Source organism: Crocuta crocuta, unplaced genomic scaffold, assembly GCF_008692635.1.
Source record: "Crocuta crocuta isolate KB4526 unplaced genomic scaffold, BGI_CrCroc_1.0 scaffold246, whole genome shotgun sequence".
Classification (NCBI taxonomy): domain Eukaryota; kingdom Metazoa; phylum Chordata; class Mammalia; order Carnivora; family Hyaenidae; genus Crocuta; species Crocuta crocuta.
The window spans coordinates 7907497-7929428 of record NW_027531902.1 but is presented as its reverse complement, the minus strand read 5'-3'; the positions used below and the strand labels follow the sequence as shown (position 1 = coordinate 7929428).

Sequence of the window (21932 nt, the reverse complement as noted above, 5' to 3'; positions counted from 1 at the left end):
GGTGCAAAATTGCCACTGGTAAAGAATCATTGGACAAATCAAATTTCAGGTGCCACTCTAGCTGGCATGTACTCTAGTCGTTTATTCAGAAAATATGTCCTGCAGAGGGGCGCCTGGGTGGCTTAGTCGGTTAAACGTCCGACTTTTTCTTAGGTCATGATCTCGCGGTCCGTGGGTTCGAGCCCCGCGTCGGGCTCTGTGCTGACTGCCAGCTCAAAGCCTGGAGCCTGTTTCAGTCTGTGACTCCCTCTCTCTCTGACCCTCCCCTGCTCACGCTGTCTCTCTCTCTCTCTCTCTCCTAGAAATAAATAAAACATTTAAAAAAAACATTAAAAACAAAACAAAACAGAAAATATGTCCTGCAGATCATTGACAGGCAACATAGGGTAGTCACTAATGATACAGGCTCTAAAGGTAAACCTTTGAGGTTCTAATCCAAGTTCTACCACATATGTTAAATACTATAATACCTAACACCTGGGAACTTTAGCTTCTGCATTGGCAAAATGGCAATAATAATAATGGCACTTATCTTAATGTAGTTATGAGGTTGAAATGGAATTATGCTTCAAAATCATTTAGTACAATGCCTGGTACACAGTATAGAACCTGACAAATCACTTTAATTTTCTCTCTAGAATTCATTATTAACCTTATTTCATCTAGTTGTTAATTATTTCTAAAAGTCACTTGTATTTTTAGAAGTTACATCTCAAATAATTTCCTTTTCCTATTAATTCTCTTTTATTTTCTTAAAGAACTCCCATCCATCCACTCATCAAACAACTTTATTTTTTAATCTTCTGCATTCCCCCCTTTGAGGTTAGACTCATAATAATAGGGTTCTGATTCACTTGAAGCTGTGGAATATACCTTGGTCTCAAGTTGTTTGTTCCAGATGTTTTACTGTAGCTCTGTCAAAAGAAATTCCTAAGCAACCCAGGTTCAGTGCAGGAAAACAAAATCATTCTAGGTTTTTCAACCAAAGTTAGGTTGAATGTAGAAATCACTTATAAAGGCTAGAAAGCTAAAGTCAAGGGGCTACGACTAAATCTACTTTTCAAGGTGACACCTTCATGACACAGACCCAGGAGCAGAAAGTATCTGCTTCTGTACTGCTGCTGTTGCCACCACAACTGTCCCCACCCACAGAAGCTGAAGACAAACAATTGAATCCCCTGTAGACACTCATGTCTGGGAGAGTTCACTTGTCAGCCAACATAGACATAGAGAGATGGGTCTGCTGTCCTCATCTCATGTGAGTATATTTCATTGGTAGAAGCTAATTGATACCTAGAACCCTAGCTGCAAGAGTCTGGGAAATTTATCTTTACCTTTCCAAGCCTTCCAAATATAAGGAAAGTGAACTAGACATGTAGAGGGGCAATCTGAACATTCAGCCACTCCACATACACAGCCTTGAAGATATACATTCTTAAACTTCAGCAGTGATAACAACAAGATCCACTTGCTTCTCATTAATGTAATACAACCATCTCTCATATACATGAAACTTACTTATTTCTTCCCTAAAAAGGAAACCTGTGGTTCCTTCAGTCCCCATTTCTTCTTCCTCCATGTTGCTCATTCTTCATCTTGTCAAAATCCCACCCTGAGATACTGTAGCCTAAAGATTAAACTATACAGTTCAAAGCCAAGAACATACCTTATATAAAATAAGTGAGAGAAGAAAATAAACTTTGATATGTTAAAATATGTATATCAAAGAAGAAGGGAAACATGCATCACTACCATTCTTGTTTCTGTAGCCAATCTTATGGGCATAGTTGATAATTTATAATTTCTATCTTTCACATTACATTCTCAGATTCCTTTACCCTCAGCCAGCGCATCAGTTGTTGAGAGTCCTATACTTCTCACACAACTCAAACCTTCATTCCTGAAGAGTGAGTCCTTGTATTGAGTTTCTGAAGTGTCCTAAGAACCACTCCACTGCTCCCAGGCTTTCTTGTCTAGATATACTTCTGCTGCCTCTTGCTGAGCAAACCTATTTCCCCTTAATAAGCAGAATCATTCAGTCCAGTTAACTCAGTAAGTGCTTTTCTATTTACTAGTTTATCTGAACTGGTTCAATGAGACACCATAGGCATGATCTTTTTCTACACTGGCACAAAATTTGTCCTTTGTAGTCTTTGGAGTTCTTGATGTCTAATGCTGACAAGTACTTGCTTCCCCATGGTGCAGCTGTTAATTTCCCCATATTGGGTTCTTAAAGGCTCAAGAAGACTGAAGATGCGGCAGATCTTCAGCAGCAGCAGCAGTATGTTCTGGGCCCACAGAATCCTTTTCTGCCCTCCACTGTCCTCACTCCCAGCCAAGGGCCAGGATGTTTTAGCAATACGAATGCCAGAAGATGCCTGAGTTATTACTGCCAAAATTATATCACAAAGTCTTGATTTTATCCATAAATATCTCCAAACAGTATTTTGCATGTAGTATTCTTCTGACACATTTATGCTTTCTTCTACCACTTTCCTTTTCATCTTTTTTTTTTAATGTTTTCTTTATTTCTGAGAGAGAGAGAGAGAGACAGCGTGAGGAAGGGAAGGTCAGAGAGAGAGGGAGATACAGAATCAAAGCAGTCTCCAGGCTCTGAGCTGGCAGTCAGGAAAGAGCCTGATGGGGGGCTCGAACCCACGAACTATGAGATCATGACGTGAGCTGAAGTCAGACATTTAACTGGTGGAGCCACCCAGGCACCCCCTGTTCACCGTTTTCTATAATTATTCATTCTTATATTTATGAAAGCAAGGAAATGTGGTTATTGTTACTGGTATTATTATAATTATTTAATGCCATTTTTGAACACTTACATAGCTAATGAATAAATGATAGGCGTACATTACCTCACTTAATCCTTTTAATTTTTTTTATATCTTTTATTTTATTTTGAGAGTCAGAGACAGAGAGCGAGCAAGGGAGGGGCAGAGAGAGAGGAAGACACAGAATCTGAGCAGGCTCTAGGCTATGAGCTGTCAGCACAGAGCCCGATGCAGGGCTGGAACCCACGGACTGTGAGATGATGACCTGAACCGAAGTCAGACACTTAACCCACTGAGCCATCCAGGCACCCCTCACTTAACCCTTTTACTGAAGGTAACAATTGATATCTTTTATACATAAGGAAACTGATATAAAAGTTAAGTATCTTGCACAACATCAAACAAGAATAATAATGGAACCCAGAGCTCAGATTTATCTGTCAGGTTCCTGAAGGAGTTCCTGGTCCCTTTGACAGAGAGTAGGAATGGAAACTTAAGTTTTTCTCAAACCAGTCAAAGCTTTTTATACAAATGTCTTATTCCTAAGTAACCTTATGTGTTTTCTTACCTTCATAAGTATCACTGGGAAATTAGATTTATCTATTCTTACAGTTTCCCCTTTTCTTAGATGGTAGGAGGTGAAGACCCAAAAATATAATAATAACCCAAAATAAGATGGTTTAAATCCTGTTTCCCCAAATACAAGGACATATTTTTTTCTTGATTTTTATCTCCTTTTAGTTTGTCACCTAACAACTTAATTCTATGTTTTTCCTCTCAGAAATTTTGCAAGACAAATACTTTAAATGGAGCTGTCTCTATGTATCCAAGCAATGAAGTAATGACTGATTTCTGATTCATCTTTGATAATGTACTTTTGATCAATTATTGAACATCCCAGGAGTGCTCAGGGCTCTTTTAAGTATGTCCTGACACTACCATGTGACTTGGACAATTGATTACTCTTAAGGTCTTTGGTGTGAGCCTTGTTTGATGAACAGATGAGTATTTCTACAACTGATATTGATAACAGATATCACTCCATAGGCATATAGCCTGACTTTGTGCATTTCATGGTCAATTTGCATACAGCTAAAGAAATGTTCCCCCAGCTATCACTGATCAGTTGGAGAATAGATATATCAAATGCTATAGCTATCCTAGAGGAAAAACAGATGTAAATCAGTTAAAATGTTTGTCTAGAAGTCTACAGTTTATCACTAAGTGATGATCCTGTTACATTCTTACTTGCACTGAAATGCATAAAACAATTCCAGATGACACAATGACAAAATAGAGCATTCCATGCTGGAATCTTTAACCTCTTTGAGACTGATTCAGATATGTTTTGCATTTGAGATTAGCATTGAAGAAGCCCCAAATTTATGAATAAGTTATTCATAAAACTACAATTTTATTCAAGTGGCGCAATCCATACTGCTTAACAGAGACTGTCCCACTTAAAACAAAATCAGAGATGACTATCTCCATTAATTCTGACAGTTCATCATGAGGGCTGCTCTTACTAATATGATCTCCTAGTCATAATTTCTACCTGCCATAAACCTATTTTATATTTTTATGAGAAAGCACACTGTAAATTTGTTTTGGTTTGGAAACCGCTGTCAAGCAAAATGATTGTTTATATAGTGTTTGTTTTTTCATTTGTCCTTTTATTTGATCATTTATTGAGAAATTGATTGAATGCTTATACTATGATTAATAAAGATATGTACTCCTAGACAACTGAATGTTGACTTTCTAATGAAAGATTCTAACAAAGGATTAATCCTGACATCAGTAGGGTTGATCTGCCGCTCTCCAATCCATTTTTCCCATAGTAGCCAGACATATTTAAATTTTTAAACAAAATTTCATGTTTAAAATTTTAAAAATTTTATACCTCATTTTGGTAAACTCTCTCCTTGAATCTATTTCCTGTCTTCATACTGACCTTCTACTTCTCCATAAACACAAGGTCTCTTTGAGCTACCATGGGGCCTTTATGCTTGCTTTTTCCTCATCCCAAAACTCAATCACCTTAGTGTTTTATAGACCTGATACCTTCCTTCTCAGGCAGGCCTACCCAAACCACCCAGTATAGGAAGGATGCCATCTGATAGTAGCTACTAAAATTCCATGAGTAGATGTTTATAGCATTTTTCAGGAGTATTTATTTCCTCTATTACCTATCTACCTAGTGATCTATTGTTCATCCTAGCCACCAAGCCCTATACTCTCATGCGTGTGCACATGCACAATAAAATTTAATTCTATAGGGCAAGGGAACTCATTCTGCCTAGAGGAGACAAAACAGGCTTGCATTTAACTCCAAAGACTTCACATGGGACAATGAAGGAAGGTCTCTCTGATCCTCACGAGCATTTTTTTTTTCACACAGCTAAGTGATTTTCTCATTCTCTCCTCTCCCTCCTCTCCCTTTTTCCCCACTACTGGCTCTCTCTTCACCATCCCCCTAAAAACAAAGAGAAGACAGAAACAAAAGTACTTTCATTTTTGTAAGCAAAGCTATTCAGTTAAGTTCTCTACAGCATCCACCTCAAACTTAGTTCAAGGCCTTCTTTTGTATTCTAAAGATTTCATTTAAACTTTGAGATAACTGTTTAAGACTTCACAGATGTATTTCTCTTCTCCAGTCTCTGCTGGTGGGAGGGAGAGGTTCACACTTCCGGTTTTGGCAGGCAGAATGGCACATTTCTAGGACAGGATTAGTCCTGGGTTTCTAATAATTTTTACTCATTGAATATGCAATCTGTACTAGATTTGGGCAGTTTTAAAATTACTCCATTGAGGAGAAAGAAGCACAACGTTTCTCATTGCATTACATGAAATCACCTTAAAGAAATGTAATGTCTCAACTGCTCAATTCTGACCAAAGTGTTTTAAAGCATCACCTTAGTTAATCATCACAACAACTAACTCCTTTAAGAATGAAAGGGGGATTATTCTTTTTACGTTCAGACAGACTGGGGAGATTAAGGCCCTTTCCAAGTGTTAAATACACACCCTACATGAAAGGTCACTGGAATGGGGCCTGTCTATACAGAGAAGAGTAGACCCTGAGGCAGGGAGAATGAGCTGGAGTGGCCACTTTGTGTCTGGCACAGCACCTCTCCTACATGCCCTTATCCATTCCTCCTACTTGGGATTACTGGTAATAAATACTGGTCTCCATTTCTATGAGATCTAACCACAGGGAACTTGATACTTAACATTACCACCATCTCTCCTTGCCAGAAGAGAATGGGTCTAGAGCCACATTTAATCTTCTGGTAATTTGCTGTTTATTTATGTATTTATTTATTTTAGAGAACAATCAGGAGCAGAGTAGAGGGCAGAGGGCAGTGGAGGGAGAGAGAAAGGAAGAAAATGAGAGAGAATCTCAAGCAGGCTCCACACCCAGTGCAGAGCCCAGAGCCCAACACAAGGGTTACACTCACAGCCCTGGGATCATGACCTGAGCCAAAATAAAGAGTCAGACACTCAACTGACTGAGCCACACAGGTGACCTCTGATGACTTGATTCTTAATCTACTTAAAAAGATGGACACTTCCAATGTGTTAGGTCTTCCTACAGGTGAGAATAAGGAAAATTCCTAGGTATCCTAAGAACAGGAAGTGGGGAGGCCAGACTATACATGTGAAGTTTCAGGTATTCTTGGTAGATTCAGCTTCTACCCACCTTCCACCTCCAGCAAGGTTGTAGGTTCAATGGTTACATGTCTGCACTGGGCAACCAGCTGCCAAAGCTAGATTCAGCTGGTCACTGCCTCGCCCCCTTGCCTAAGATATTAATAAGCCATTCATCTAACATTGTCATTAACCACTAATTATTTAGCTTCATTCTCATGGCTGTAAAGAGTTCAAGTTTCTGACTAATCAGGAATCAGCTGATTGATTAAAAGTTAAAATGGCACCAGACTGAATAGTTAGGGAGAATCTTTGTTCCAAATGATCTTAAATGTCTCCAGCCAATGGAGTATCACAGCCCTCTGATGAGTAGCCTTTGTTAACAAGCCCATGTCCATGTCTCCCTGTACAGACCAACTTGTTTCTAATCAGGGATTATTGATCTTCTCCACAATTATTTGTCAAACTGACATCAACAGCAAACATTCAGACATCAAAGATAACATAATTTATTTTGCTCTATCATCTTAATTGAATGTCAAATTCAAGGAATGCCGTCTTCAGCATCTTCAGCAGTAAATAATAGTCCATGATAACTGCAGGTGAAAATTTTCTCCATGTTAATCCTTCCTATCCAGACAATCTGGACATTGTCTTTTCTCCTACTTCTGATCATGTTTTTTTGTTTAATTGCCAATTTTCACAGGCTAAAGTAGTCACCAACTCATGTAAAGCATAAAGAAGTCATGAATAGCATAAAACTTATATTGGTATATGTAGAACCATGCCATGTATCTTGATCACTTGAAAACATCTGCCTAAAAACAGCTTAAAGTTCTGGGGAAATGAAATCTATCTACCACTTGGATCTCCAAAATCTAAATCACTAATCATCTAATTAGATCTTTCTGAACTAATATAATTTGAATCAACAGAGTAAATACTTAATTTCTTATATACTTCTGTGCTAAGACTGTGAAGCTAATTCATTAAGAAATATTCAAAGAAAATGCTGATTTCTTTCTCAAATCTTCTGCAATGCAGTACCAATGATTTTCTTTTTTTGTTTGTGATAGTTATTTTATAAATTTCTTTTACATTTAAATATATATTATGTTGTGTCACAGAATTAAATAATTTGACTGTGGTTATCAAGCACATAAACCCTTCCAGGGCAAGCCAGAGAAAATGGAAATTATTTTTTCTCCTTTAAAATAAGATTATGATGTGTCATATAGATGACAATTTTAAAGATATAAAAATTATGATTGATAAAATGGAGTTCTGAGATAGTGCCTTTAAGAGAAATTAGCAGATATTTTGTTTACTAGTTTTTCCCCTTTTCAGCTGAGAAGTGCCAATTTTTTTTTATTGATATACAGTTGCATATAACATTGTATTAGTTTTAGGTATATAACATAATGATTTGATATATGCATATATTGTGAAATGATTGCCACAATTAGTTGACATCTATCACCATAGGTAGTACATTTCTTGTGATGAGAATTTTTAAGATTTCTATTAGTATCTTTCAAACATATAATACAGTATTGCAAACTACAGTCACCATGCTATACACTATATCTCCAGGACTTATTTACTTTATATCTTGAAGTTTGAACCTTTTTACCCCTTTTACCCATTTTTCTCTTACTGTTTCCTATTACTTAATCCAGTTATGTATACAATTGTCTATAACAATATTTCTATGATACCTTTTTTTTTAACATTTATTCATTTTTGAGAGACAGAGCATGAGTGGGGGAGGGGCATAGAGAGAGGGAGACATATAATCTGAAGCAGATTTCAGGCTCTGAGCAGAGCCTGATGCGGGGCTCAAAGTCATAACCATGAGATCATGACCTCAGCTGAAGTCAAATGCTTAACCAAATGATCCACCCAAGCACTCCTGTATGATACTTTTTAAGTTAATGATAGGCAATAATAAAAAATATCTTTCTCATTTTCAAAATACTGGCATTTATTATTTCAACTGATAATATTTCATTAAGTTATTAATTACAACTTATTAACTACAGTCTAGCTCATAAGAGGCAACACGCAAGAAGGATCCAACAACACAACCTCATGCATAGCCTAAAGATACAAACAAATCATCAAAGCCAGCATACTTCTGGCTGCCTTCTGGGCAACTCAGCTACTTTGGTTAAGAATTCTTGAATAATAAATTGATTTTAAATGATATGAACACCAAACCCATTTACTTGGTTTCTCTCTCTCCTACAGCAAATACTGACCAACTCATTAATAATTAAAACAACAACTGCTAATGCTTGGGAACAAGATGGCTAATTTACATATCCTGGATTCTAGCAAGGGTCCTCTAGCACATATCACTGAGTCTGTGGAGGATTAGGTTTTCTCCCAGGCAGGTAAAGGGCAGAAAGGCATCTACAGCTCAAACACGAATATTAATAAAGTCGTAAAGCAGCAGATAATTGAACCGTATCAATTATTTATCTAATTATGAGGTTATTAGTCATCTAAACTTACTCAGCAAGCAATTCCAGAAACTATGAGGTACTAACATACAAAGTGTTGTCCAAAATCATCAGGCCTGCAAAACTCCATCTGACAGTGCTTCAACATTAATTAACTTTAAAATCTGAAGGATGAGTAGAAAAATAGGGATATGGTAAAGTTTTCTATGTAGAAAATGTTGGATCTTTGGAGGCTGGAGGTAAAAACAAGCACAGTGTTTCTGTTGAAATGATTCCTTATCTTCTGAGGTTATCATTTGGGGCAACTAAAGCTATGTGTATTCCATGGTGTCAGATGGCTAAGACTGATGTTTGTTCTGTGGAGCAGTTTTTAGGGCCAGCAATTTAATACTGATGTAGGATTATCCATTCACTGTAAGGCTCAACAGTTTTCCTAACATCTGCATGCAGGTCATGAGGTTTTCATTCACTGTAGTTACAGAATAATGGCGCCCCAAAGTTGTTCACACCTAAACCCTAGAGTCTGTAAATATGTTACCCTAGAGGGTGAAAGTCTAGGGTGAAAGGGACTTTGTAGATGTGATTAAGTTAAAGATGTTGAGCTGAGAAGAGTATCCTGGATTATACAGATGGGTGCAATGTAAATCATTAAGGGGCCTTATGGTGGGGGGGGGGCGCCAGGAAGGTCACAGTCAGAGAAGGAGATGTGATGATAAAAGTAGGGACCAATGAAACACAGACTTAAAAATAGAGATTTTAAAATGCGAGGACACTGTCTTTGAAGACGAGGGAGGGGCTGAAAGCCAAGGAATGCAGGAAACCTCTAGAAGTTGGAAAAGGCAAGGCAATGGCTTTCCCCCTAGAACCTGCAGAAGAAACACAGCCCTGCTGACCCATCTTAGATTTCTGACTTCCAGAGAAGTACGATAATATGCTGTCTGTAGTAATTCTTAGAGCAGCAATAGGAAACAAATACATTCACCAACCTCTCCCTGGAATAAATTCATCAGTACCTTAAAATTTCTCATTTCTATTCCAAGGCACTTGGCATTAGGAGCTAATTAAATAGCACAACAGTTATATTTCCTGTTTACATTCAAGAAAGTCATTTGTTTAAACAAATATAAAGAGTTAGATTTTCCCCCATGAAAACATGATGTAAACTAAATATACCAGAGACACACGGAGTTATTCCTTCTCAGATTCACAAGGCCATAAAATAAAGCATAAAATTATTGCTATGAAAGAGTCATCCATAGAAAAGATAAGAAATTCCTATAAGACATATAACAACTTACAGCAGATAGAACTTTATAAAGAACATGGTAAAACTTAAATATCTGAATACAAAGGTCTATCTGGAGTGAGTGAACAGAGCCCCCAGAGGAATCATGCATACATCACCTAAATCAGGATGGCCAGAGCTGAAGGACACAGGGATTTGGGAATTATGAGCTGGAATACAGTCTTGAGTCCTAGGATTTAGTGACCGAAGCCTTAGCTCCAACTTACTCTTGACCCTAACCATATTCTAGGAGAACTAAGAGAATAACGGCAGTTGTTTGGAGTACTCAGAAAAGTTCAAGAGCTGACTCATTTCCACTGCTAAAAGTAAGCATAATCTTTTGCCACAATTCCTCCAGAATGTGCTCTTTAATGGAAATAAAAGACTCCAGTCTCTTTTACTGCCCTGCAGAAAGCCCAGGATCTGTCTCAATATATCAGAAGATACCTGGTAGCAGAGGGGAGCAAACTTTGTTTCCTCAGCTCTTACTCCACAAGCTCTCTGAAAGGCCACTCCAACCCCAGATGCAGTCCTTCCTTCCACATTCCTTAAATCATCAGTGACAGAAGCCTATTGTTTGTAATGCATTTTTTCTGAATATTTGGGTCTGACTAAACAGTTCTAAAGCACAGAAAATAACAGTGAACAATATAAAGTTAAATGTCAGGCATAACTATGGAATTTCCTAGCTTTCCATGCAGACCGAGGCCCTCCTACTGAGCCCATTCTTTTTCTTTTGCCTCCTTTTGGTCCTCCAGAAAATGACTCTGGCTCCTGTTACTCTGCTGCACAGATCTACTCACCTCTTTTTTTTTTGTAGTCTCTCCCACCACGGGAAACCGGGCTGCCTGGCAAAATGTCCACGGAGGTGCTTTCCAAACAAAAGGGTGGCGTGCTCCTATGAATCCCAGCTTCTCCTGAGGCCACAGGTGCAGATCGTAGACAGCTTCTGAAATAGCGACTTAGTCTCTCTGGTACCGGGGGAAACAATCTCTGCCCCAGCAGTAATTCGCTGGTCAGGCAGCCTCCAGCTGAAGCTTATTTTCTCAACTCAATGAGCACCTGGAACGCATATTAAAAAAAAAAAAGATTTAGCTGGTTTAAACATCTGCCCCTTCACTGAGGCTTAAGAGTTTGGATTGAACCTTATAAAACTTCTGACAGAACCTATGGTTAATCCCAATTTTGGACAAATAGTTCCATCTGAGGGAAAAATTGCCAGACACATAAAAACATTCGAGAGTTTCAAAGAATATGAAGAAATAATTCAAATGTTACCTCTGCAAAGAGTTAAAACAGAAACAAAGTTATTCTACCAAAAAAGTTTAGGAATTACCTAATTCCTATTTGCCAAGATATGCAAAGGGATATTATATTTATGAAGTTGAAGGAGACATAGCATGGAGATACTCATGGAGATATAGAAAGTGCTCTGCTAAATCATATATCTCCTTGGTGCCAGTAAAGGCTGGAAGTCAGGAGGACTTCCATAAATTACATAAGAGGGAAAATGTTTGTACCCAGTAAATATATATTAAACCCCATTTTCATTTGTACTTAATGGCACCTAAAAAATCATCACACATGAACAAAACTTTAAAGTGTACCATTTACATTCACTATTCAAAAGAAAATAGTAAATATAGTCAAACTGAGAAAAGAAACAAAATGGTGAAAATAGTACTTACAAAATACTTGGTGATGAGCATGGAAACAAATAAAACCAAATAGACTAACTCAGTAATTCTCAGTTCTGGTTACATATTTTAATTACTTTGCAGCATTAAAACATTAACAAATACATATATACATACATAAAAGTGTGCAGAGGACACATTCACAGAGGGGTAATTGAATTGCTCCTCTTGGTAGGGCCCAGACATGAGAATTTTGTAGAGTGCTCTCAGTGATTATGATGGCAGTGTTTAAAACCCTAGTTTAAGTAATTTGTGTGGTTTTGGGGAGGTGGGTGCTTATGGACATAGGGGATGGAGGTAGGAGTGAGCTGGAAAAGATAGTTTTTTCAATGTTGGATTATGTTCCATTCTGTCTTTCTTTTTTTTTTTTTTTGGTTTAAAAGCATCATTAAAAACCTACATTTTGACAGTTTTTTTGATAAGTGATGGAGTTAAATAATCATTGAAATAGGCCCCGTCCTGGAATTCAAGGAATATAGTATCTAGGGAGAGAGATTGTCAAGGAAACACATAGACACAGTGCACTGTGTTGAGAGATGAGGGGGGACCATGTAGGGAGTGCTATGTGAGCTCCAAGGAATACCTTCAGGGAGGGCCCTGCCCAGAGAAGCTGACATCTAACCTAAATCCTGATGTGCTCTTTACTCATAAACAATTCATTCGGGCACTACTTACAATATCTTTTCTTCTTATCCTAGTTCACGGCACTTGCCTTCTTGTTCATACCTGATTAGAACCAATAGATTAGATAGAAAGGAAAAAATTTGTAGGGCCTACTATTTGGAAAGAAGTGAATCTGAGGGCTGATACAACAGATAAAATCAACAGAGGAAATCAAAGCAGGTCTCCAAAGCACCATAGTCTTGAGACATTTTAAAGGGGAAAAAACCACCTTGTATATCTCAGTGTTTCACAAAGACCATAATATGAGTTCATCATATCGATAAAAGATATTTAATAAAGGGCTAAACATTGCTGTTAAGTGTTTAAGTGTATAGGAAAATATAATATTGGTGGTAAGAGTAAAATTTCCTGTGAGGTGTTTAATAAAGAGGGAATTGTTTTCTTTCAGTGCTGAATTGTGTCCCTACGCTGTTTCTCATCTCTGTTGTGAGCTTCTGAATTTGTGCTTCGCCCAGCTTCTTTGGGGTTACTAATATTAGTACTACCTAGGCTTCTACACCGTGGTCTTCATTAATAAGATGTTACTCCTTTACAGACTTCAAAGTGAAGCCAGAAGAATATGGGGCAGGCTCTACTCTCTATATACACTGTACTTTCCCAGTGTTTAGTTCTCCACAATACTATTACAGCTTCCTATGGAAATATGAGTTTTACTTAGGGATTTGGACGACAAAAGGAATTTGCAATATATTAAGGAATATTACAAAGTAAAAGCTATGTGTTGCATATGGCTAACCTTCTAGTCCAAAAAGGACAAAAAGCCAGCACAAAGTGCCTTTCACATGAGTTGTATGGTAGACATACTCCAGGTCCTGTCTTACCCCCTGTTTGGAGTCCATTACCAGCCTGGAGGGTGTTTCTTACTCCTACCTTAACAATGTGAAGTGCTCCTCCTTTTTGAAAGACCCAAGTTGTTTATCTGAGTGGGCTTATCTGACTTTAAAATCCATCCAATTCTCTCACTGAGAAAAATCTATGTACCAATTTGCTCCAGTATGTTTTCCAAAGCACAAGTAATTCATACTACAATAACACCACAGCACACACAGGAAAGGGTGGCTCGAGAACAAGCTGGGATAGGCATTCAGTCCCAGTCTGGGCCCTGTGAAATCTTCCCATTAGTGTGAAGGGCAGATATAATGGCTCACCCTTCCTGACCATACAAATGGTAACTATTGAGTCAAATACAGATCCCACTTCCAAAGGCAAGTCTTTCATTTTCTGAGACAGAAAAGTAAAAATCCACCTAGAGGGAGATAAAAGTTTTCATAACTGCCACTAAATTTGTTCAGCTGCTCAAAACCATGGCAGAGGTGGTACTTTACACAGGTGCGCAATTCGTACAAAGCACAGCAGCTGTCTCGGTTTGCACTGCTTGCAGGTGGCATTTCTGTACTTATTGACCTGTGAGGGCTAACCTGTTACAAAAGTATCCTTGTTCCCTTTACCACTCTTCCCCTGTCCAGTAGGAGCTTTAAAATGGAAATGCTTTACTTTTTTTTCAATTTACCTTTTGCAACAACTCAAAGTTTTGATTATAGCTTTCTCAATGGCTCTCCATTGCCTTTGCACTGGCATCCAAGGTGTAACTGATTTAATCTAAGAGAGTAAAGTATGTGAGCTTTCTTGTTTTTCTGACTAGAAAGATGAGCATGTACATATTGCCCACCAGAGGCTGGCTTTGACATTATAAAAGAAGGTTGAGATTTCATGAGGAGGAAAGAATTTTCAGATTCTTGGAGAGGCCAAAGACCACAAATTTTTAAAGAGCTGAATATATATTCTCCAGGGGAAATGTACATTTTACTGATTAATAGGTGTCTTTCATCGCAACTTCAACATGTTTTTTTTTAATTTTTAATGTTTATTTGTTTCTGAGAGAGAGAGAGAGAGAGAGAGAGAGAGAGAGAACAAGAAGGAGAGGAGAAGAGAGATAAGGAAAGCAGCTGTCAGCACAGAGCCCGACATGGGGCTGGAATCCACAAACCTTGAGATCATGACCCCAGCCAAAGTCAGACACTTAACCGACTGAGCCGCTCAGGTGTCCCCAACTTCAACACCTTGAGTTACTATAATGGTCCTGTAAACACCACTAACTAATGATGTATATAATAAAACCTTCTTGGGAAACAAGAGTTATTTCAAGAAGAGAAAATGTTGGAAACCCATTCTCAGCAGGTCTGTTTGTCCATGAATCAAAGACTTCAGTTATCTCAGGCCTTGAGGGGGCAGATAAGTGTACTTCTCACTGAAATCTTCTCAGGGAGAATTCCAGGAGCAAGGAAAAAAGAGACCAAGATTTATTAATCTTACATTCTATGAAATTAGATCTGTCCTAATATTATACTCTTAAAGGTTGGTTGGACTGTAGCTTTATTTTTTTTTTAAATTTATGTTTTATTTATTTTTGAGACAGAGAGACAGAGCATGAGAGGGGAAGGGGCAGAGAGACAGGGAGATACAGAATCCGAAGCAGGCTCCAGGCTCTGAGTTGACAACACAGAGTCCGACGCAGGGCTTGAACACACGAATGTGAGATCATGACCTGAGCTGAAGTTGAAGGCTTAACCAACTGAGCCATCCAGGCCCCCCGTAGCTTTAAAGCTCTTAGATATAATCCTAATTATCATTATAGAATTCTGTTTTTATTAACTCATTAGCAGTGCCTTATCCAATTATTTTGACACTTACGTATTTTATATTTTAAAGGAAAAGAACTATAAAATAATCACATGAAACTAATAGGAGTGACTACCCCAAATATATAGTCCAGAATTGAAGAAGAGTATGATGTGGGATCCATGTGAAAGGCTGATCTGGAATTTGGCAGAGGAACCATTCAGGTATAGCCCAAAAATAAAGAGATACAGAGGAAAATCAAAAGCTAACTGGTAGGGGAGAAGTATGCAAATAGGGCTGTGAGTTGGAGACAACCTTATTAATTTTCAGGGGAACCTTGTATACAATATCATGAACAAAGAACACTCACATTACAGATTCTGTACAGATTCACTGAGGAATAAAAAAGAAAAAAGGGGAAAAAAGAAAACAAAACCAAATCAAAATCCAATACAGTTAAAGGAGTGTGTGTGTGTGTGTGTGTGTGTGCACGCGCACGCACACATTGTACTTAAAACTAGCACATGCATTAAAGCTTGATGCTGTCTGGAGCATATACAATACCTTTCACTAGAAATCTGTTTACAGTTTTCATTTTCTAACACAACATCTTTTTGCAAAGAACAGACCTCCTGCATTATTTATATTCAGAAGACTTGTATAATAAGGTACAGGTACATTTCCATTACATTGCATGCATTTCTATAAAGGTACTCAATAGCAAAACTGATGTGAAGACTAATGAATCTTGTGTGAGCAGGGTGGCCTTGTGACTAAGTTAGGCCGCATGCCATTTTTACATATCACTACATTATTTTTATTGCTCACTGTTATTTCCTAACATTCATTTTAATAAATAAGCAACCATGCCCTTCTTTAAGATCTTCTGAATGATTCTCAGAATTATTCAGCTGCAAGACACCTCACAAATGATCAGAGAAACAATTTATAGATCTGAATTCATTCCTTTAAGATTTCCCCAAGGTTTGTCCTACAAAGCATTTATTTGGTAAAATAACTATCTACTTATTTGTTGTGTGTGTGTTCACTCTTGGTATTATACATTTTATGAGTTTGGACAAATGTATGGCATGTATCCATCATTATGGTATCATATAGAGCATTTTCACTCCCCCAAAAAAATCCTCTGTGCTCTGCCTATTCATCTGTCCTTCCCTCAAAACCTAGGAACCACCGATCTTTTTAATATCTCCATAGTTTTGCCTTTTGAAGAGTGTTATACTTAGAATCATGCATACAATATGGGGCCTTTTCAGATTGGGTTCTTTTGCTTAATAAGAGATGCATTTAGGTTTCCTCCATCATTTCATTGCCGTATCATTAATATTTTTGGGAGCTGAATAATATTCCTTTGTATGGATGTACCACATTTTATTTCTCCATTCACCTACTGAAAGACATCTTGGTTGCTTCCATATTTTGGCAATTATAAATAAGGATGCTATAAACATCCCTGTGCAGGTTTTGTGAGGACATAAGCTTAAAGCTCATTTGGGTTAATACCAAGGAATATGATGGCTGGATCTTACAGTAAGACACTGTTTACTTTTATAAAAAACTACCAAACTGTCTTTGAAAGCAGCTGTACTAGTTTTGATTACACTGAGTATGATGTTAGCCATAGGTTATTCATCAATTCCTTTTATCAGTTTGAGGATATTTTATGCTATTCCTAGTTTGCTGAGAGTTTTATTTGGAGTGGATGTTGAATTTTACGAAATGCTTTTCCACATCTATTTATGACCATATTATCTTTCTTTGTTCATCAATATACTCTGTTATATTGATGGGCCTTTAATACTAAACTAATATTGTATTTCTGGGATAAACCCCAGAACTGATCATAGTCTATTATTCTTTTGATATACTGTTGGATATGATTTAATAAAAATTTAAATCAGTATTTAGGAGGGATATCGTACTCAAGTGTTTGCTGTTATTATTTTTACATCTTTGACTAGCTTTGGTATTAGAATAATTCTGGCTTCATACACTGAATTAGGAATATTCTCACCTTTTCAATTGCTGGATCACTTTTGTGTATAACCGATTTCATTTCTTTCCCAATTACTTGGTAGAATTTACAAGTGAAAACATCTGGGCCTGGAGTTTTCTTTACAGAAAGGTTTTAAGTATAAATTTGATTTATTTAATACATGACAGGCCTATTCAGATGATCTATTCCATCTTTGAGTGAGCTATGATAATTTATGTCTTTCAGAGAAGTTGTTCATTTCTTTTTTTAAAAATTATTTATTTTTAAATTTACTTCTAAGTTAGTTAGCATATTGTGCAACAATGATTTCAGGAGTAGATTCTTTAATGCCCCTCACCCATTTAATCATTCCCCCCCCCATTCCTTCCAGTAACCCTCTGTTTATTCTCCATATTTAAGTGTCTCATGTTTTTCTCCTTCCCTGTTTTATATTATTTTTGCTTCCCTTCCCTTATGTTCATCTGTTTAAGATACAACACAGATGAACATAAGGGAAGGGAAGCAAAAATAAGACAGGAACCCATCAAAATCCTTGAGGAGAAAACAGCCAAAAATCTCTTTGACCTTCTTACTCAATAAATCTCTGGAGACAAGAGAAACAAAAGCAAAAATGAACTATTGGGACCTCATCAAAATAAAAATCTTCTGCACAGTGAAGGAAACAATCCAAAAAACTAGAAGTCAACCAACAGAATGGGAGAAGATATTTGCAAAGGCCATGTCAGATAAAGGGTTAGTATCCAAAATCTATAAAGAACTTATCAAACTCAACACCCAAAAAACAAATAATCCAGTGAAGAAACGGGCAAAAGACATGAAGAGACATTTCTCCAAAGAAGACATCCAGATGGCTAACAGACACATGAAAAGACGCTCAACAACACTCCATCATCAAGGAAATACAAATCAAAACCACAATGAGATACCACCTCACCACTGTCAGAAAAGCTAACATTAACAGCTCAGGCAACAACAGATGTTGGTAGGATGAGAAGAAAGAGATCTCTTTTGCACTGCTGGTGGAAATGTAAACTGGTGCAGCCACTCTGGAAAATGGTTATGGAGGTTCCTTAAAAAATTAAAACTAGAACTACCCTATGACCCAGCAATTGCACTACTAGGTATTTATCTAAGGGATACATATATGCTGTTTTTGAGGGGCACATACACCCCAATGTTTACAGCAGCACTATCAACAGTAGCCAAAGTATAGAAAGAGCCCAAATGTCCATCAACAGATGAATGGACAAAGACGATGTGGTATATATATACAATGGAGTATTACTCAGCAATCAAGAAGAATGAGATCTTGCCATTTGCAACTACATGGATGGAACTGGAGGGTATTATGCTAAGTGGAATTAGTCAGAGAAAGACAAATATCATATGACTTCACTCATATGAAGACTTTAAGAAATTGTTCATTTCATCTAGGTTGCCAAATTTATTGACAAATTTGTTCATAATATTCTCATATCATCCTCTTAATATCTCTTCAGATATGTAGATACATCAACTGTCATTTCTGATATTGGTAATTTGCATCTTCTTTCTTTTATTTATTAACCTGTCTAAAGTTTTATCAAAATTATTGATCTTCTGAAAGTACCAGACTTTGATTTAATTGGTTATCTCTATTTTTCCTTTCCTTTTAATTTTTTAGTGAATTCAACTCTGTCTTTATTATTTCCTTTATTCTGCTTACTTTGGGTTTAATTTGCCCTTTTTATTTAGCTTCAGAAGGTAGAAGCTGAGGTCATTGATTTCAGATCATTCATCTTTTCTAACGTAGGCCTTTGTGCTATAAATTTCCCACTAAATACTGCTTTAATGGCATCCCATAATTTTTGATATGTTGTTTTTCTTTTGTTTCATTCAGTTAAAAATATATTCTAATTGCCCTCTTATCCCTTGGTTCCTGGATTACTTAGAACTGTTTTGTATAGTTTTCAAATACCTAGAGACTTTCCAGAGAGCTTTCTGTTATTGATGTCTAATTTAAATCCATTGTGACACAAGAACATGCTTGGTATGACTTGAATCTTTTTAAATTTATTGAGGCATTTTTTGTGGCTTGGAATGTGGCCTATTTTGATAACTATTTCATGTGCTCTTGAAAAGAATGTGTGTTCTGTTGTTGGTTGGAGTGCTCAATAAATGTCAATAGTTAAGTTGGTAGATACTGTTGTTCAAGTCGTGCATGTCCTTTAGGATTTTGTATCTACTGGTTTTATCAATTATGGAGAGAGAGAGAGTTATTGAAATCTCCAGGTGTAATTTGGTTTTATCTCTTTCTTTTTGTACTTATACTAGTTTTTGCCTCCTATCTAGTATTAACATATAAGTTTGGGGGAACATTATATCCTTTGAATTAAGCGACTCTTTTATTGTATGAAATGACGTATTTAACCCAAGGTAATATTCTTTTCTCTGAATTATACTTTGTCTGATATTAATATAACCACTACAACTTTCTTTTGATGCATGTATGCAAAGTATATATTTTCTTTCCTTTTCCTTTTTGCCTCTCAGTGACTATATTTTTAAAATATTTTATTTGCATGCAGTACATAGGTGACTCTTGTATTTTTTAAATCAAAAGTGAAAAATGATTTCACTTGGGGTGTTTAGACCACTTATATGTAATGTGATAATTCACGTAGTTAGGTTCATCTCTGTCATCTTGCTGTGTGTTTTCAATTTTTCCAATTTTTATTCCATTTTCTTCTCTTCCTGCTTTCTTTTACATTAATAGATCTTTAAATTATTCCACTTAATACCCCTTGCTGGCTTATCAGCTACAATTCTTTGTTTTGTTATTTTAGTGGTTGTTATGGGGTTTATAGTATATGTATTTAATTTACCACAATCTACTTTCAACTGCTGTTATGATATTTCACATACAAGAATATTACAATACTATACTTTCACTCTGTCTCTCCCAGCCTTTTATATAGTGTTGCCATAACTTTTCCATTAAATGTATGATAAATCCCCACTACACTATTATTTTTGTTTAAGCAGTTACCTTTTGAAGAACTTTAAATAATAAAAAGTCTTTTTTAATGTTTCTCTACTTTGAGAGAGAGAGAGTGAGAGAAAGAGAGAACATGCACACACACACAACTGGGGGATTCCCAAGCAGGCTCTGCACTGTCAGCACAGAGCCTGATGCAGGGCTCAGTCCCACAACCATGAGATCATGACCTGAGACAAAAGCAATAGTTCAATGTTTAACCAACTGAGTCACTTATGTGTCCCTAAATAATGAAAAAAAATCTTATGTAGCTGCCCATATCTTTATTACATTGAATCTTCTAGTTCTTTGGTATCATTGGGGTGCCCACACATCCTTCTTGTGTCATTGTGCTCTGCCTCAGAGACCCTCTTTAACATTTTCTATTGTACAAGTCTGCTGCCACTAAGTATTTTCTCTTTTGTATTATGAAAAAATTTTTATTTAATGTCAATTTTTGAAAATATATTCTCAATAAGTATAAAATCAAGGATGGCAGTTTTTTCTTTCAATAGTCTACATATTTTTCTCCATTATCTTCTCACTTGCATTGTTTCTGATGAGAATGGTACTGTCATCTAAATGTGTGTGTGTGTGTGTCTGTGTGTGCATTTCCTTACATTATGATACTGTAAGATATTCCAAGCTTATTTTGTATATCTATTGTCTTAGTAATAGAATCAACCATCCCTCCAAGGAGACATGATTCCTTTTATTGGAGAATAATATTTGAAACCATCATCTGACTCTCAGAGTTTTTGTTAGCTATTCCCTTTGCCTAAATCCTTTGTAAATAGGAAATGTAAATTAATGAACTTAATAATAGAGAACATAGGAGGATACCAAATGAGTCTTTTAGAGTAGGAAGGAATTTCTGTAATAATAATAATAATAATAATAATAAACATAAGGAAAAAATAATAGAATTCCTTGTATTAGAAAAACAGAATTTGTCTTTATTGGAAGGTATAAGGTGTAAGCAGAGAAGTGAAAGCTTATGACTGGCTCTTGAAATGTTTCTTATTGACAGAATTAATATCTAAGATATATATATAAATAATTTCTGGAAGTTAATAAGAAACACAGAAAATAGTATATAAACATGGAAATGGTAAGGATGCATAGTACATAGACTGTGATACCCACTTGGGATCAAGTATATAATCTGGTGCATAAGTTCACTAATTATATCATCACCAGAACCAACTAGGAAAACCAGATAAAATAGGAAAATAAATCTGTTGAAAGACATTTAAAAACCTTTCTGTGGCATCCAAGAATTGAAAGAACAGGATGAACAGGAAAGAAAACGTCCAAGAAGTGAGCCAACATTCTGTAAGCTGCTTTTCACCTTGGGGTCTTTGTGGATTCTGGACTTTAGGCAAGATGCTGAGAATCTACAAAGGGCCCACACAAAGGATCTGATACTAAAAGGTAGAATAAAATGAATTGAATTGGAACTTTCAAGAAATTAGTGAGAAATAACAAAATGAAAAACAACAAAAATGAAAACCTAGAGACTTGAGTAGCTAAAATCTTCATGAAAAAGGAGGTGATATCACTGACCCCTACAATGAGATATTTGTTGAATTCTTAAGTTGCATGTTGAAAGAAACTAATAAGCTAAGGGGAAAAAAAAACTCCAAAAAATGGAGAGGATTATCTGGCAGTCTTTGGTGCTGAGGGACCAAGGACTAGAGTTCAGGACCGAGTAG

General features: G+C 36.6%; 1 long non-coding RNA gene across 1 annotated transcript in view; it reads left to right on the top strand.

Moving 5' to 3' along the window:
* The first annotated feature begins 1205 nt into the window (after window positions 1–1205).
* LOC144239978 (uncharacterized) overlaps window positions 1206–21932 on the top strand; it is a 107423-nt gene continuing 86696 nt past the window's right edge. Inside the window, exon 1 of the long non-coding RNA XR_013337533.1 lies at window positions 1206–1258. This is a non-coding gene — a long non-coding RNA (uncharacterized LOC144239978). The remainder of the gene's footprint in view (window positions 1259–21932) is intronic.